Source organism: Blastomyces dermatitidis (genome assembly GCF_000003525.1).
Source record: "Blastomyces dermatitidis ER-3 genomic scaffold supercont1.8, whole genome shotgun sequence".
Classification (NCBI taxonomy): Eukaryota; Fungi; Ascomycota; class Eurotiomycetes; order Onygenales; family Ajellomycetaceae; genus Blastomyces; species Blastomyces dermatitidis.
In genome coordinates, this window is record NW_025544781.1 from 1,039,331 (window position 1) to 1,053,511 (window position 14,181).

A 14,181-nucleotide genomic window follows, 5' to 3' on the forward strand; every position below is an offset into this window, starting at 1 on the left:
GTCACATCTAAATGAAGATTCTAGGTAGAGAGCTTCTGTGTATTCTAGATTATGATAAAGCACAATATTATTTTCATTTCTTAATTTCCTCAGCTTGAAGTTCAGAAGCATCTCTTCTACTACTCTTATAAGATACTTATTATCTGATATCTTGTCATTCTCTAAGTAAGAGATTATGACATTCACTTATTCTGATTCCTTGCATTCTCTCAGTGTGTTTAATATGAATGTCTCTTATGTCTGATTCACAGAACTCTCACTCATGAAATCAGATCTGTAACTAATTGTATCAGATATCACAGTATCTGATCTCTTTCAGTATTTAATATGAAGATTATACACTTGAAACTCTGAGATTCAACATACTAAGTGTTTGAAAGATTTTATCATTGATTATAGATAGATGAGACTTTTATGATTTATAATTATCATTGTTGTATGTCTGTTATTGATATATCTATTTCACAATATCAGTGTATGCTTAATCACTAACAATTTCTTTTCATACACTGAGTAATTGAGCTCAGTGTCTGATAGTTTTCTATTACCATACATCACTGAGTGCAGCTTGTCATTCTTGCTCATCTGTAGAAGAGTATCTTCAATAGCTCATTTGAATGCATCTGTCTTGATATAGAAAAATTTTATCACAATCTGATTGAATAAGCACTGAGAATGTTATTACATATTCTCTCAGTGTGAGAAAAGCCTCTTCACACATAGTATTTCAGATGATTGAATAAAACTTCTTCTTTCACAGATTTGTATCTGTTTCTCTTAAGAGATCTGAGAGTGATGCAGATATTCATGTAAAATTCTTGATAAATTTATAGTAGTATGAGATTAACTCAAGAAACTGTCATACATGATATACATTTCTCAGTCACAGTTAATTTACTATAATATTCAATTTTTCTGAAATAAGATATATACAGTTATCACTCACTACATGTTCTATAAACTTTAACTCTTTCATTTTAAACACACACTTGATTGATTTGATGTAGAGCTTATACTCTATCAGAGTTATAAGCACTTTATTGAGATACTTCAGATGTTCATTATATAAGTTTGAGAAGACTAGAATATTATTAAGATATACAAGATATAAGATTTCATTCTATTTATAAAGAATTGTATTCATCATCATTTAAAAGATGATGAGTACATTTGTCAGATTAAATAGCATTGTCAGAAATTTAAACTTCTCTTATTGTGTATTAAATGCAGTTCATGAGACTAACAGTTTATCTATACAGATCTATCAGTATTCTGAGAGAAGATCAATCTTTAATAGATATCAGATATTTTCAACTGTATTCAACTGTTATTGAATTCATGACAGTGAATATTTATTCTTGATTGTAAGCTTATTGAGTGCTCAGTAATTGATACATATTTATCACTCTTCATCTATCTTTTTTATAAATAGAACTGAAAAGTCTCACATGCTTGATAAGAGTTATATAAGATCACATTCTAGAAGATCTGTGATCTGACACTTCTGTTCTTTGAGATGTGTTTGTGACAGAGAGTACATATTCTGATTGACTGGTTTTGCATTTCTCATGTCAATCTCATGTATGAATTCTCATTTCAGCAGCAATTTCAGTGAAAGATCTGTTCAGAAGATCTTTTCATACTTCTTCAGAAGCTTCTTCATACACTTATTCTCTTATATATCTTTTATCTTGATTTTCTTCACTTTCAGATCTTATATGACATACAGAATGCTTTCAGATAAGATCTTGCAAATCATTCTCTTTACTTATTAATATATAAGTAGATTTAATTCTTCTATATCAGAGATATGAAATGTCCTTCTTATATCAGTTAATAGAATTATATGAACTATTTTCTTTCTATCAGTCAACTGTATATGACATGTACATCATTGAATCTGCAGATTGAACCTTTGAAATTAATCAAGTTTAAGAATAAGATTATATTTCACATTCTGCAGCTCTTATTCTTAAATATAGCAAGATCATTCTCTGAAGTGCAAGGAAACTCTTACTCTTACAGATGATATTAAATATTAATTATCAGATAATTTTATATATCAGAGATTCTTCACTCAGTAGACTTCTTTCAATCTTCAGATTATATAATTATTAATATATTATATAGAAGCTTCTGTATTCACTAACACTTTTATAGCTATCTCTCAATTCTTACTTAAGTGCTCTCTATACATTAACATTTCAGATCTCAAGATATTAAGATAAGTATTCACTTCCTTGCTTTATCTGTATCTTATTCAGAAGCCTGCTTCTCTTTGTATTTACAGAATTCAGAGAGTCATCTAATACAGACATCTCTTTCACTTTAGAGACTTTTTATAGAATATTAATGAGTGTCTTCAAGCTCACTGATTCTGCTAGTTTTTTAACTCTCTTACTTCTCTTAACTGTGTATACTGAGTGCAATCTTTTATATCATGATTTTAGTATTCACAGTTAAAGCAAGCTTAATACTCATAATATTAAGATTTTCATTCAGAGAATTTCTTTTTCAGAGAATTCAGTGCTTTAGCAATGATATTCAGATCTAGATTCATTATATCTGAGTGTATAACTTGTGTTATAGAAGTCTGATTACTTATTCTTCACTGAGACATACTCAATTGTAGTATTTTCTATTATAATTAACTCACTTATTTCTGTACAATGAGAATATTATATACTTTCTTCACTATGTCTGACTGTGAGGTTAAGCATTTTCATTTCACTCTCAACTCAGATATAAGATCATAAATGAAGATCTGTAAACAGAAAGATGTTGAAAGCTCTTCATTCAACATGAGATAGTATAAGCTGAAGTATGTGAAGTATGATATAAGATCACTCACTTATCTACACTCAGTGAAGTATTTGTAACACTTATCTTATATATTCACTTTCTCAAAGTTATGTAAGATTTATTTGAAAAACTCATTTTATATTCATGAGAATGAATATCATTTCAGGTCTGTGAGATTCATCTTTTCATCAGTTATTTATAATGACTTTGCTTTTTTATGTAGAAACATGACAGATCTTAAGACTTGTTGAAATTTCATTGACTGTCTATCTGTGAGTTTATATTCAATCTGATAATATGATTGCATCTGACTTAGTCAGCTGATTACAGTATTATTTTTTCAGTTATTATTAAAGCTTGATAACTTCAGTAGATCTTCTGACTTGATGTATCTTATACTTGAATTCTCATTCTGCACAGCAGTCTCTGATAATGTGTATACTTCTGAAGAGATCATGAACAATTGTGATAAGATCTTCAGATTCAGTGTAGTTATCTATTTGTGTAAACATTCAATCTTCTACTGCAGATCTAAGATCTGATTTTCTCTATTCTTATTGATAATGATAATTGCATCAGTGAAGCTCTTTATAGTAAATGCTTAGTTCATAGTAAATGTCAATTATTATTTAACTTCTGCCTCAGCCTGTCACTGTGTACACAAGGTCTCAATCTCATTTAGAATTCTTGTACATATACAGAGCTTCAATTTCAGTTCAGCTGTCTCAGCTGTTTTTCTTACTGCTTTAAGTAAACTCTCAGAGAGGTTCTGTATATCTTTCAGTTCAGATAGCAGAGAAGAGTGTTATTCATATCAGTTAGAAGAGATATTCATTTCAGTGATTTCTCATTGATTATACAATGTCTATTATTATATTACTGTTTTATTATATTACTATATTGCTGTATTACTATATTATTATATAATTTCTGTTATTATTGCATAACTCTGATGATAGTCATCTCTCTCTTTTTATTCTTCTTTTGAATAGAGAGTGAACTTCTTTGAATCTGATTCATCACTCTTATTCTCTTTCTCACATCTCATCTATTCACATTTCATACATGACATTTATCTGAGTGTGAAGTTTTCCCTTAATAAGTGAAGCAGTATCAATCAGATGCTCTTTCACTCACTGCTCTTTGTATGCTATCTTTTGAGACATTTCTAGAACCACACTGACATGATAACTACAAATCACTTTGTAGATGAAATTATCACACTCTGAAGAAGCCTGTGCTTCTTACTGATTTTTAGACATGCTATCAGATGTGATTCAAAGGTTGCTTAAGCCAGTGTATGATTACAGGCGTACATCGCCCCGGTGGCCGAATGGTTAATGCGGCCACCTGGCAGCACCTTGGCGTGGGAAACCAAGGTGTGTGGGTTCGAAACCCGCAGGGGATACATTAAATCCGGAACTCAAGCACCTCAGGTTCCTAATAAATACAGAGGTGTACAAATCGCTCCAATAAAATCGCTCTATGTTTCTGGGCTGGGAAGTTATTATCGCATGTATCTAATTGTCACTCCTTTGTATTTCCTATGTTCTTGTTATCTTGGCGTGGTCTCAACACCTGTATTTCCTCCTGTATAACCAACACTTGGCCTGTATTTAACATCACGCAAGGACTCATCATAAGCTCCGCTTGCATATGAGTATAATGGAAGAATAATAATAATAATAATAACAGGCGTACATCAGCTTCTTATATATTGAATCTCGTACGCTAAATTAATTAGTGGCCGCTATGGCCCCCTTTACATTCGTACGCTAGTAGTTCGGAAGCGGCCGCGTTATTATCCGACGGTCGTACATTCTTCCGAATCACATTACAAGGCTCTGTCTGTAAGAGATTCAGCTTCTTACTAGATCTTCATATAATAATGTTTTCTAGACTCAGTCAGACTCTATCATCTTTCTTAAAACTCTTTATAATATACTTAGAGTCATAGTATCTCTTCTGATACTCTTGAGTCTTTCTTAAGAATTTATAAGCTTTCTTCTGAATCTTCTGAATTCTCTCAATCTATTTACAGACATCATCACACTCTATAGTATACTCTTACAGATTCATCAAGATTATCTGTGAATAAGTCTCAGTAAGCATCTCAAAGAGAGTTTTACCTGTACTAACATGCTTTGAGTTATTGTATATAAACTTTATAAGTGATAATCAATATATTCAGTTATTCTAATTATAATTGATAAAGCACTGCAGATACTATTTTAATATACTTATCAGATATTCTATCTGATCATCTGTCTATTGATAAAAAGCTGTGCTTAGATCTCATGAGATCTTCAGTATAGTTATCAGATTAGATCAGAACTCTTCTATGAAGATTAATTCTCTATCTGAGATAATATTCACAGATAATTCATATAATCAGATCACATTGTAAATGAAGATGTAAGTCAAATTCTTTGACTTCAAGTTCTTACAGATGAGTATAAAGTGTGTTATCTTGATAAAGTAATTCACTATCATCAGTACACTGTTAAAGCAGGCATCATATATATTCTTACTTTTAGAAAGACTCATAAGAACATTCATTTCTAGCAGTTTTCAAGGTTTCTACAAAATGAGTAGAGAAGTAAGTTCTTCATATAATCTGAACTACACTATTTATAAATTCTGATAAATAGTATAAGAATTCACTATCTTCTTCACAAGTTCTCATATCTTCAGTCAGAAGTATTTTCTTATAAGTAACTCATGAGTTCTAGTATCTGTAAAATGACCTGCTAGAGAAGAGTTATAATGTCTTTTAATAAGTTCTATATATAAAAACTCATTCACAGGCATATAAATCTGACTCTCTTTTTATAAGAGATTATTTAAGTCTTTTCAACTCTTTATTTCTGCAGAGTTAATCTCTGTCATAAGCAGTTTCTGAATATACTGAGTATATTCATTCTTCAGTTATAATTCAGACAATCTGAATAGAAAATTTTATAAAGACTTATACTCTGTTTTCTCTTACATCAGGTCTTCTACAGTGCTTCTTAAAGCTTATAAATTCTTCAGATTATAGATACTCTCTTTAAGAATTCTTGTGAAGATTCTCAGAGTGTTGACTCTCAGTGTTATAGAGAGTAGTTATACAGGCTTCTTTTCTCTCTTTTTCTTCTTCTCTTATAGAGAATTAAGAGACTCTTCAGTCAATCTCTTTACAACACTCAGTCTGAGCATCTTATAAAGCTTTTCTGTCTTCTCTAGTCTCTCTGTATCTATCACTCTGATCTTCTTAATATAGTCTGATCTGTGAGAGAATCTGTTCACTGAGTTCTTAGTTCTCTTAATATATTCTATCTTGAATCAGAACTCACTCAGTCTCTGAGTTTAGCAAATCTACTATTATAAGAGTTTCTTGATTAAAATAAACTGTTATAAGCTGTTATAATCAGTTCTAACAGTAATCACTGTTATGAGATTCTCAAAGTAGTAATATCAGTGATAAAAGAATTTCACTATTATAAGAAGCTTCTGATTATAAATGTCATAGTTAATCTTCACAGATTGCATCTTTCATAAGAAAAAGATCACTGAAACTTAGTTCTCATTTAACTGTAGTTATAAGACTATTTCTGAAATTATAAAGAAGAAGATATCTGTCTTCAATCTGATTAAAAGTAAGAAATCAAAGTAGAACAGTATCACTGTGTCTGTAAATATCTGTTTCAATCTTACAAAGATCTCATAAGCTTTTAAGATAAGAAAGATCTCACAGTTCTCTCTTCTTAATAATCTTTTCATTCTCTATTTATAGAATGACTTCTTCTTATTTTCACTCTTCAGTATGTCTGTAAGAGTTAAGAAGATTCTTATGAATACAAAGATAAACTGTCTATAGAAATTCACAAAGCTCAGAAAGATCTGAATCTCATGAATACTAGTTAGCTTCAGTTATAATAGAATAGTCTTAATCTGCAAAGATTTTATCTGAATATCATCTGTGATAATTATATATTCTAGAAAATTAATTCAATAGATACTGAAGTTATACTTTATAAGCTTAATATACAGTTCTGTCTTATCTAAGATCTTCAACACACTTTATACATACTCAGTGTGTTCTTTCTTCTTTATAAAGTATATCATCACATCATTCAGATATATTATTATGAAGATATTCAGATATATATAAAGTGTTTTATTGATAAAAGACTGAAATGCTGCAGAGATATTAGTCAGATCAAAGAACATTACTAGATATTCAAACAATCTTAGTACAGTTCTAAAGACAGTCTTTTATTCATTTTCAGACTGTATTCACAGTCATGTTACATGTATATTGTAAGAAATCCCGCTCCTCGCGGATTCTTTACCTCTATTCCTATCTCTTGTGTAATCAATAGGGCTAGCGGCCCTTGACTACATACAACTATATAGACTGAAGTTCACAAATACTATTCATAACTCAGCTTGAATACTATTATACATTTAATCTCTACATTTTATCTTTCTACTGTGAATACTTCTAGTAGTTAACAGTACATATCATGTCAAGCTGCAAACATCTGAATAATTGCCTGCAAGCACTTATTCTTACATTTCAAGCTCAGTCAGTCAGCAATCACCTGTTATAACTGAAAGAACTAGAAACTCACATGCTTCAATCTCTGCAAACTCTACTGCAGACACTCAGAAGCAGTCATCTGAATCATGAATAACTTCTGTGAAAGAAGTTTCAGAGAACTTATCAATCACTTACAGAACATCATTCTCTACATCTGTAACAGAGAAACTCTCTGAACTCACAAATAAATCAATCTCAGTAAAGAACATTCTTAAGCATCTCTCATGAAATTAAGCTATTTTTCTACAAGAAATGCTTGCTGTCTGCAAACACTCTCAAACTAAGTCTCTAGACATGATCTTCAGAAATACCTGTAAATTGAAAAGAAACTTTCTTAAGCTGCAATCACTTAAGATCATCTATCAAATCACAATCTATAAAAGCTTTTATAAGTTTGTATTTGAAATTGACTTGCAAGCCCAGCTGTGTGATATAAAAGATGAAGAAGCTGTCATCTATATAATAACAGATCTCTATTACACTGAAGTCAAGAACTGACTGAATTATCTAGAGAATAATCATGAGAGATCTCACTGATCTGTTCTTAAAACCTATCTAAAGAATAAGTTGAGAGACTCTATAAGCTGAATGGAGAACACCTGAACTGTGATCATTAATATTAGAAAAAGAGGTGAGAAATCTGATGAAGACTACTTGCAGTACTTTATAGAATTATGATATGAATTAAGATCTGTGAAAACAGAGCTCTGAAACAAGACCTGAATGATGATATTTATAAAGAGACTGAATAAAGATATATAGAACAAGCTCATTAAGCAAGACTCTAAGCTCTTGACTCTGAAGAAACTAATGACTCTTATTTATTACTTATGAATCACTGTGAGAGTCACAGATCTGTGAAGAGTGAATCACTGATCAGCTCTGCAAGAATCAGAATAACAGAGAACAGATTTATCAGAAAAAGATGATAAGATATAGAGAGATTCATGTCTGACTGCTGAGCAGAAAGAGAGAGTTTTATAAGCTTCTATAAATAGAGTGTATAACAGAGAGATTAAGAAAAAGAAACTCTGCTTTATCTGTTCTAAATCAGAACATCTCTGTACAAACTGTTCAGATAAATCAAAATAGAAATTTGAAAAATCACAGACAGAGTCAGTAACAGTCTTCTTAAGAATCTTGAAGCTGACACCTGAATCTGTTACTCTCTCAATGAAAATACTTACTTATAAGAAGAGACTGTGCTGCAGTGCTGCTGCTCTGCAAGTATGAAAAGTATTAATGAACTCAGAATCTCAGATCACTGTGATGTCTCTAAAGCTCACAGAGTGAATGAGCTGAAAGATGAAGACTGAGAATCTACTCTTGTAATAAGCAGAACATGAGAACTCAGATCTAAAAGCTGAGAGACTTGTAAGAGTTATCTTTGAATTACAAGATCTCTCTGAAATCTGAAGAAGATTTGCAGAAACTGTGATTATCACAGACATTGCAGATAACATGTACTTGAGACTTATATAACTTCAAAGACACAATTCATACATAGCTGTCTGTGAGTCAGGTTTATACTTTCAATCAGTGTTGACAGACTTACTTATGAAGATAGAATCAGTTAATACTGCAGAGTTAATTAGAGAGAGTAAGTTCATCTATATAATGACTTTGTAAGTGTCTGAGAATCTTGCAGTCATGAAAATCAAGCTTCAGATACTAGAGAAATACTGAGATCTCACAGAGATATTCAGCTTAGTAAAAGCAGCTGAGCTTCTCTCTCACTGTGAGAAGAATCTGATAATAGATTTAATAGAAGAGTAGAAACTCTTCTGAGAACTAATTTATAAGCTCTCTCATCATGAGACAGAGATCTTATAGATCTATATAAAGAAGAATCTGAAGAATAACTTCATCTGATCTTTGCAGATCTCTGCAGAAGCCTCTGTGATATTTGTAAAGAAGAAGAATGAAGATCTTAGATTATATATAGATTACTATAATCTGAACTTCAAGATAATAAAGAGCTGCTATTCTCTGTCTCTGATTGAGAATGTAATTAACTGTCTTACAGAAGCTGTCATATTCACACAACTGAATGTGATTAATGTATATACATAGCTGTGAATACAGTCTGAGAATGAATAAAAGACTGTCTTTAGAACTGCACTGAGATTGTTTAAATATCTAGTGATGTCTTTTGATCTGACTAATATTCTCACAGTATTTCAGTCTTTTATTAATAAAACACTTCATATATATCTGAATGTCTTTGTGATAATATATCTGAATAATGTGATGATGTACTCTATAAAGAAGAAAGAACACACTGAGTATATATGAAGTGTGTTGAAGATCTTAGATAAGACAGAACTGTATATTAAGCTTATAAAGTACAACTTCAGTGTCTGCTGAATTAATTTCCTAGAATATGTAATCACTGTAGATGATATTCAGATGAAATCTTTATAAGTTAAGATTATTCTATTATAATCAGAGTTAACTAGTATTCATGAGATTCAGATCTTTCTGAGCTTTGTGAATTTCTATAGACAGTTTATCTTTGTATTCATGAGAATCTTCTTGACTCTTACAGACATACTGAAGAGTGAAAATAAGAAGAAGTCATTCTGTGAATAGAGAATGAAAAGATTATTAAGAAGAGAGAACTGTAAGAACTTTCTTATCTCAGAAGCTTATAAGATCTTTATAAGATTGAAACAGATATTCACAGATATAGTAATACTGTTTCACTTTGATCTCTTACTCTTAATCAGATTGAAGACAGATGTCTTCTTCTTTACAATTTCAGAAATAGTCTTATAACTACAGTTAAATGAGAACTGGGTTTCAGTGATCTTTTTCTCACAGAAGATACAACTCACAGAGATCAACTATAACATTTATAATCAGAAGCTTCTTATAATAGTGAAATTCTTCTATCACTGATATTACTACTTTGAGAGTCTCATAACAGTGATTACTGTTAGAACTGATTATAATAGCTTATAATAGTTTACTTCAATTAAGAAACTCTTGCAGCAGTAGATTTACTGAGCTCAGAGACTGAGTGAGTTCTGATTCAAGATAGAACATATTAAGAGAACTAAGAACTCAGCAGACAGACTCTCTCACAGATCAGACTATATTAAGAAGACCAGAATAATAGATACAGAGAGACTAGAGAAGACAGAAAAGCTTCACAGAATACTTGAACTGAGTGTTATAAAGAGATTGACTGAAGAGTCTCTTAATTCTCTATAAGAGAAGAGAGAAGAGAAAGAAAAGAAGTCTGTACAACTACTCTCTATAACACTGAGAGTCAACACTCTGAGAATCTTTATAAGAATTCTTGAAGAGAGTATCTATAATCTGAAGAGTTTACAGACTTTAAGAAGCACTGTGAAAGATCTGATATAAGAGAAAATAGAGTATAAGTCTTTATAAGATCTTCTATTCAGATTATCTGAACTATAATTGAAGAATGAATATACTCAGTATATTCAGAAACTGCTTACAGCAGGAATCAATCCTGCAGAAATAAAGAATTGAAGAGACTTAAATAATCTCTTATAAAGAGAGAGCTGAATTTATGTGTCTGTGAATGAGTTTCTATACATAGAACTTATCAAAAGGTATTATAACTCTTCTCTAGTAGGTTATTTTACAGATACTAGAACTTATAAGTTACTTATAAGAAAATACTTCTGACTGAAGATGCAAGAACTTGTGAAGAAGATAGTGAATTCTTGCACTGTTTATCAGAGTTTGTAGATAGTGTAGTTCAGGCTATATAAAGAACTTACTTCTCTATTTATTCTGTGAAAACTCTGAGAACAGCTAGAAATGAATGTTCTTATAAGCCTCTCTGAAAGTAAGAACATATATGATATCTATTTTAACAGTGTACTGATGATAGTGAATTACTTTATCAAGATGACACACTTTATACTCATCTATAAGAACTTGAAGTTAAAGAATTTAACTTATATCTTCATCTGTGATATGATTCAGTTGCATGAATTATCTGCAAACATTGTCTCAGATAGAGAATTAATCTTCACAGAAGAGTTCTGATCTGATCTGATAACTATATTAAAGATCTCATAAGATCTAAGCACAGCTTTTCATTAACAGACAGATGATCAGATAGAATATCTGATAAGTATATTAAAACAGTATCTGTGATACTTTGTTAATTACAATCAGAATGACTGAATACATTGATTATTACTCACAGAGTTTATGTACAACAACTCAAAGTATGTCAGCACAGATAAAACTCTCTTTGAGATGCTTATTAAGACTTATTCACAGATAATCTTGATGAATCTGTGAGAGTATACTATAGAGTATGATAATATCTGTGAACAGGCTGAGAGAATTCAGAAGATTCAGAAGAAAGTCTGTGAATTCTTGAGAAAGGCTCAAGAGTATCAGAAGAGATACTATAACTTCAAGCATATTATAAAGAGTTTTAAGAAAGATAATAGAGTCTGACTAAGTCTAGAAAACATCATTATATGAAGATCTAGTAAGAAGCTGAATCTCTTATAGACAGAGTCTTACAAGATTGTAAAGAAAGTTAGCTTATAGTTCTACAGATTAAAACTGCTATCTGAGTTATAGATATATAATGTTTTTCATATCTCTTTACTCTGTGAATATAAGAAATTTCTAGAAGAGAATTCTATAACTCATCACTCTGTCTACAGAGTACTAGAGAGTGAAAGAGAATATCAGATTAAAGAAATTATTAACTTAGAGAAGTGAGATTATAAGCTCTGATTCAAGATTCAGTGATAAGAGTATTCTGATAAGATGAATGAGTTCACTTGAGAATTATTCAGACAGATAAGACATCTGCAGAAGCTGAGACATAACTTTCATACTATAAATTCTGATAAGTCAGAATGATGCAGTCTTTGCTAAGAATCTGATTATAATAAAGATATTAACACTGTCATTTATAAATTCTAGTCTATAAGATGATGAGTTTCTACTGAGATGAACAGTCTGTAATATACATAAGAGAAGAAGAAATCATATTCTTATTAAAGTTAAAAAATAAGAAAATAAACAGAGCTGTGAATATAATTTAAAGATTAATAAAGAAAAAATAAAGAAAACTCAAACTTATATTCTCAATATCTGTAACACTTAATCTCTTCATAACTATCAATTTTTCTCTTCAAAGAAGTAGAGAGTATTATATCTGCAGTACAGATAATTATTACATTTGATATAAAGACTGTTAGAAATGCACAGACTTCAGAGAAGCTGAATATCAGAGTATATATAGTTGTAGCAGAGTCTTGAGAACTGATCATCTGCACATGTGATCAGATATTTCTCACAAAGCTGTATTCACTCTCTCAGTTGTGCTGAAGTATTCAGCTTAAAAATAATTGAAATACAGAGAGAGAGCTCATCTGCTTAGATTAACTTCTATCATGAATTCATGATATTCATATTATCTTGATTATCTGGATTTTACAGATACTCAGAGACTTATCTTTCATTGACAATGAAATTGTGAAAATGCACCGCAGCGTGAGAATCATTGATGAGAAACCTAGACATATTTACATATACCTGGTCAGAGATTGTGCAGGCAGAGAGAGAATGATTGTAGGCCTGCAGAACTGCAGAAGACACTGATAATACTGAGAGCTTTGTAAGAACTGTTAGCTAGAGTCTGTAAGAAATTACTTATGAGAAGACTTACAGCAAAGAGAGAGACTGCACTGCTTAAAGTCAGAAACTGGTCTGAGGAAGAAATGAAAGAGGCTGCTGACCTGAAGATTGAGTGCAGTGACAGGGCTGAAAAGAGTGAAGACACAGTTATAAACAGCAGTATCTCTGCTTCATCAGCTGATAAAAAGCAATCAGAGAAGTTATGAGAACACTTATAAGAAGCTCAGCAGTGATCAGACATTATTTGCAAAGAGATTGAAATTGAAAAAATTTTTATTCTTGAGAAGTTCTTGAATTAATATATAGATATTGTCACAAACACTCTCTCTCTATTATCTGAATGAAAACACTTCACAGATGAATAAGAATACTCACAGTTTATAAGAATGAGAGCTGTTATAGAAAAAGAGAAAAGAAGATGAGATTCTGCAGACAGATCTGAGATATTTATACTACTTTAGAGAGATTTACTTACACTATAAGTGATTCTGCAGAACAGTCAGATTACTCTAGTAAATAAGAGTGATTATAAATCACAGACTTGAATCTTTCTATATAACTACAAAGAGTGATTACAGACTGTGAATATCTTGATTCTACAATTCTACAGAGTTGATGAAAGAATGAAAAATTCCTCACAATTCTACAGTGTCAAAGAACAATGATTTGTAAGAATAAGTGAAAGATTAACTTATAAATGTTTCTCTTTGATAAGAGTGATCTTACAGAGAGTGATTCATCTGTGAGATGAATCTGTGTAATAATCACACAAGAATTTTATAAAAATGATTGAGAGTTAACTGAAACTCTTCTATATGAAAGATGTGAGATGAATCTGTGTGATAGTCAGAGAAGAATCTGTAGATTACAAAGAATCTTGCAGAATAAGAAACTGAGTGATAGACTCTTTTCTCTTCATAGTAACAAGGGATTTTTTCTCACTGAGATTTTTATAAATATGAAGAGTTTTTAGTGAGTATCACTGCAGTGCTGAGCTGATTCTATGAAGTCACTCAGTGAAAGACTTCATAGATGAAGTCTTAGAGAGAGAGAAATATGTAAGAAATCTCACTTCTTATGAATTCTTTATCTCTATTTCTATCTCTTGTATAATTAATAGAGCTAGCAGCTCTTGACTATACACA

General features: G+C 30.9%; 1 pseudogene across 1 annotated transcript; it reads left to right on the forward strand.

The window, feature by feature from the left end:
* Positions 1-4,121: 4,121 nt before the first annotated feature.
* Positions 4,122-4,210, forward strand: BDCG_17481 (annotated as a pseudogene). The gene has a single exon. The product of its transcript is annotated as a tRNA-OTHER (tRNA).
* The last annotated feature ends 9,971 nt before the right edge of the window (positions 4,211-14,181 follow it).